Genomic DNA, 5858 nt, shown 5'->3' on the forward strand with positions numbered 1-5858 from the left:
GCCGCCGCCGCTGCAGCGCCTGCCCCTGGCCTTGAAGGCTTCCTGCGGCAAATCCTGGGCCGGGAGCCCCCGCACAGCCGGGTGGAGGCACCGGTCCCACTTGAATGCATGCCTTGTGTCATATCTGGGCCCCACACCTTGCAAAGAACCATTTCTCCAGCTGTTTAGCTGGTCTAATCAACAGTGCCGCGCCTACCCGAAGAGCCTGGTGTGATGGGAAGCCGTGGGTACGTTTGCAATTCACCCGTGTCCCGCCAAGGGGCCCTGCCGGGAACCCTCTCCTGGCCCGGCCCCCCGATGCAAGGCACCACGGTCACAGCGCAGCCCCGAGTTGTGTGGGGCCAGCTTGCCCCACTTGGCTTGCCATTGGCAGCCGTGGCCTGGGTTGCCCCCACCCCATACGTGTACCGGGCATGTAGCAACATGGGGTTGCCAGACCATGTGGCGCCTTGCAGGGCCACAGTCCTCCATGTAATGAATGTACGCTGCAAGCAGTGAGCTCCGGGACTTGTCCTTTTTTCAGCTCAGTCTGACATGATGTAAGTGTGTGCAGTGCCCACGCACTAGGGTTGCCAGCCCCCCTGGATTGCCGCTTCTGGTAGGCTCCCGGCCACCGATGACTATTGAAAGCAATCCGGGAGACTGATGTTGTGAATGGGTTGGGCCGTACAATTAATGGCATTATGTCATGTTGGAAAAAGAAATCTGGAATGGAGAGTTGGCAACTCTACCACACGTGTGCACACCTGTGGACATGCACACACAGTTTTATCCCACTTTCTCGTCCCGGCCCTGTCTTGAATGATTCTCCCCCTCTGAATTGGTTCTCAAGCAGGGGCAACCAATGCTTCCAGCCCTGCAGAGAGGCCAGATGAGTGGCACTGGGCAAGGCTTCAAGGCCGTGTGATCAGGCTCGTAGGGCTCCTCTTGGACCTGGAAGTTTGGCAGCAGGATGAGAAGTGGCAGTGTTAATTGCTGCCAATCCATTGTCATCATTAGCTGTGGCAGCAACCTCTCACAGTCAAGGAAGATCATTCCCACAGGTCAAGTAAAGGAAGTGGGAGAAGCCTGCGTGTAACTTGCTTTACATGAAGAGGCCATTGCAGATTGGCAACTGCACAGATCTCAGTGGAAGAGAAACATGTATCCAGCAGCAAGAAGATCCAAGATGACCGATGACTGGGGTTACTCTTGCACCACAGCCTTCATCCTCCTTTGCAACCATTGAGAAGTATGCCTTCTTCATGCATACTTGGCTCCACTATTGAGGTCTTTATGTTATACTGGATTGCTCTTCATCCGATACCTCACCTTTGACCTTACTGCCATGGGTGACCCTACCAGGTGTGCAAGACTCCAGACAGTGCTGCTCTTAGGGTCATCAGTACACACAAGCCTCTCCACCCCATCAAAGTGGCAGTCCATGGAGAGGGCTGCCCTTCCAGGAGCTGTGGGAATTAACACTGTCACCACTCCCCCTGCTGTCAAATTTCCAGACCCACAAGGAGCCCTCAGCCTTGTTCTTAAGGCTTGAATAGGACTGAATTCAAAGTTCCTATCCTGTACTTGCTCTGTTCGCATCCTGCTGCTAATAGTACATTTGCTATTTTCCAATAACATGTTACTACACTTGACATGCTAGCTTTATCAACAAATTTAGTTACTAGATTTATTTCATGCACCAATCATGTCACAACTTAATGACCGACCACCAGTGTCTCAAATATTCCTTCCTACTTCCACATTCCTTTAATATTTTTCCTCACATTTGCAAAAGTTTCCTTTAAACCTGACTCTTCCTTTACTTCAATATGCATTCAGGCTATATTTTAACAGAGGGCAGTGTCAGAGGGGTTAAGGCATTTAACTCTTATGGGACAAGTTCAAACCCTGCTCTGGACTCAGAGTCAGAGGGTGCCCCCCTCAAGTGAACTAGTGGTTAATGGGTATGGGGTCATTCAGGCTGGGGGGTCAAAGGCAGCTGGACAGGACACAAAGCATGGCGCTCTTCTATGTGCGGTCACAGGAGCAGATCCAGGGGGGTGTACTGGTGCACTTGGACCCCACTTTGATTCCTGCTCCACCCAAAGTTTAAAACCAACTGCCTGGCAGTGGCAGCAGCTTTTCTAGCCAGGCAGCGCTGACGGAGTCACTTGACTTCATGGCTTCTTATAATCTACCCCATCCCTTAGACCTTCATTCCATAGGTGTGAATGACCCTCTCCTTTTTAATGCTCCATGCTCCACCAATCAAACTATATACTTTGTTCTGTAATTCTGCTGTCTGTAAGCTGCTCCTGGTTATGAACTGCCTATTTCACAGCCCTGCAGATTGTTTTTGACTCATTCCAATGATGTTATATTTGTTTTTGTTTCAATCTTAAACCGAATAATACAGCCCTAGCCCCCTAGCACGTTAGTATAGTTTCTAGATTATTTTTAACCACAGCAGAATATGTTGTTTTATTTATGATGATGCACCTCACCATCTGCACCCCCCTTTTCAAAATCCCAGATCCACCCATATACCCGCTGGCTAAAGAAACTGGTATACCTTAACTATGCTAGTCCAGTAAGACATAAGGGTTGGGAGAACTTTTGACTTGATGAATTTTAATTTGTCTGTGCACATTTCTCACACCATATGTAAAGTTTGTTCCTAAGAAATTGTCTTAAGGCAATTTCCAAAACAGACAACAAACTGATGCCAACTTTTCATTTCCCTACTTTTCTGAACAATATATTCAGAAAAAAATGCGGATGAAGTTGGGTTTACAATAGTTGATATTTTTATTTAGGGAGACTAAAATTATCTAAATTACTGCGTAAACTTATGGCACATTAGGTAACCTGCCTACCATCTGATAACCCCAGGTGACCTCTCTATATTTTACCAGCTACATTCTGTCACTGGGTCACCATTTCCCCTCTCCCCCCGCACCTACTTGTCTCACACCTATTATTTCCCACCCCCTCTGATCCTCACTGCCACACATTTGCATTTTCACAGATCTGTGTTTTTGCATACCAGTTTCTATCACATCCAGGAGAACACAAAACTGCAGACTCTCCCTCCCTCTGCCTGAAGAAGGGTGTTTGTACCCAAAAGCTTGCAAAGAACAATTTTTCCAACTAGTTAGTTAGTCTAAGAAAAGATATCACATTTACCCAAAGAACAATGTCTGCACAAACTTAAAGATTTTGAAGGTTAAGATCTCATATGTACTGTAATACTTCTTATAAAAAATGTAAGATTCTCTTGTTTTCTTAAAGCTTATTCTGACGACTATTTTAAATATCTTCCTTTCTAAAAATAGTAAGAAAATCTTCATTAAAACATCTAGGGTGTTTTAGTTTCTACTCCAAGTTTTATCCCTGCTGTTTCTTTGAGACCCAGCAGTTATTCTGCTGCATACCTACCTTGAAAATTCTTCTCACTTTCCTATCCTTCTCCATAATCTTTTAGCTGAGGGAAAATTATATTTCCTTTTCTCCAAAAATGGAGATAAGAAACTGTAGTCCAAAATATTGTAGAGTAGAAATGTAGTTGAGTTGAAATACTTAATTTCTCCCTAACTCCAAACCTGGTACACAAAAATGTGAAATAAAAGCTTGGGTTGAAATCATAGATGTTTGAGATGGAAAAGAATGATAACATTGTCTAGACCACAAGTTCCCAAATTTGCTTACTGAGTACCTACTTCCAGATTTACCAGCTCACCACATTCCCCTTTAGATTTTACCTCTTACATTGTATATTTTAACCCAGGGGCAGGCAATTATTTTGGGCAGAGGGCTGCCTACTGAGTTTTAGCAAGCCATCGATGGCTGCATGATAGGCAGGCAGGGGCAGATAAATATTAATTTTCTAAAATTCTTAGGGGCCCTGAGGGCTAGATAGAATGGTCTGGTGGGCCACATCCGGCCCCTGGGCTGCATTTTTCCCACCCGTTTTAAACCCTTGAATGGTAATTATTGTTATTATAATGAAAATTAAATCTGCCATTACACTTTCTTTCATGTACCCCCCCAGAGACCATGTACCACAGTTTGGAAACCCCTGGTCTAGTCCATTCCATTGCCAGTACAAGGTTGTTCCCAACAGTACTTTTGGGGGTTTGTTTGTTTTTTTTCAAATACAACAATGCATCACTTTTTTACGTTACAAAGCAAAACTTTCATGTTGGAGTTTTTTGTGATTAAAATGTGGCTCTGTAGTGTTGTTGTGATTCTTGGGAAGGGAGCGTCTCTCTCATCTATACTATAAGGAGCTTAGCATACTTTTGTGTATTGCAAAATAATTTTCCAGAATTATAGTCCTGTAAATCATAGTTGCCTGTCATGTGATCTCCATTATAATTAATAAAAACACTACTGTTAGGTAGCAAAATAATTTTGTGTTTCACCTCCAATATCATAGGCTCATATTTCATAATTACACCATTGAGACATGTTATACTTCAGATAGTTTGAACACCACACATAAAAACCATGGCTCAGGCTATACATATATTAGAACTCTTTGATGTATGTGAATGGCTCACAAACATTTACAACACATGTATATTAATCATAGGTGCTGCTCAAGTCAATCCAAAAGTTTTCTTGGTTCTCTGGTTAAGTTAGCTATTCTCTAAAATGTGGTTATACATTTTCGTAACCTGATCATGCCTGACTATTAAATGAGGTGTTATTAAAGTTTCAAAAGTGCTTGATGTCTGTGCAGGAAGGGACTTGAGGGTATTTTGTCATCTGCACTCCCACCTTTTGATCTTTTGCTGAATTTAAAGTACTCTGATAGTCTGGAATAGTTATTTCTTATAAACCAGGGGTCAGCATCCTATGGGCCTCAAGCCACATCTGGGCCACAGAGCCATTTTATCCAGCCTGCAGAGCTGAGGGGCTTTGACAGTTGGGTGGCAGGGATGAGAAGCAGCAGCTTTTGGAGTGAGAGGGGGGCAGACAGAGGAGTGGTGACTGCAGTTCTGGCTCCAGCAGCAGTGACAGCACGGGTCACATGGGAAGCAGCCTATGCTCAGACCTAAGCTCCATTAAAGCAGATCCCCCCACTGCAAAATTATCGCCAGCCCCTATAAACTGGTCCGTTTCTTTTAAATAAAGGAAAGAGTCTCAGTGTCACTGGGCATATCTATACGAGATGTCTACCGCGCAGTAGACAAATTAGCCGCACAATAAATGCTGTGCATCTACATGTGCACCCCTCTTAGGCCGAAATAAAGTAGTTTAAAATACAAGTACTATCCTGCTGTGGAGTTTTTCACTCTGTAGCAGTACACATTCAGACACTGCCCTGTACTGAAGCATCCTCGTGCCCCAGCCAGCCCCTCTGCGTCACTTTGAGCCAGGGAGAGCAGCATCAGCTGGCAGGCTGACCTCCCTGGGTCCCTGCCAGTGAGGGCTGTTCCACTCCACTCAACATGCTGTGATCCCAGGTGCATGCTCAAATGGCACACCTAAAGCAAAGTCCAGAGTAATAAGTTCTTGAGTTTATTGCTTTGCATTAATATGCATGCCCATTCAGGGCCAAAAGAATAATATTATCCACTTTACCTACATTTTCCATTTTCTTGAACAGACAGTATCTCTAAGTCTTCATATAACTGAGTAGATCTGAAGTGCTCAACAGGCTAAGCCCTGGCTGGCCAAATTACAAAGAAAAAAACCTCCCAAGGACCGGAAAACATTTAAGTGAGTGATTTATAATTGTGCATGGTCCTTTTTTTTTTTTAAATGCATAATGCTACATGTTCATCTGGTCATTTCCCTTTCTCAGCAGAGATGCATCTAACACTTAGGGCACTTGTACAAGTGACGGGGGTTTAGTCCTCAGGGTTTCA

The sequence above is a fragment of the Crocodylus porosus genome, unplaced genomic scaffold (assembly GCF_001723895.1).
Source record: "Crocodylus porosus isolate Cpor-Errol unplaced genomic scaffold, CroPor_comp1, whole genome shotgun sequence".
Lineage (NCBI taxonomy): Eukaryota > Metazoa > Chordata > Crocodylia > Crocodylidae > Crocodylus > Crocodylus porosus.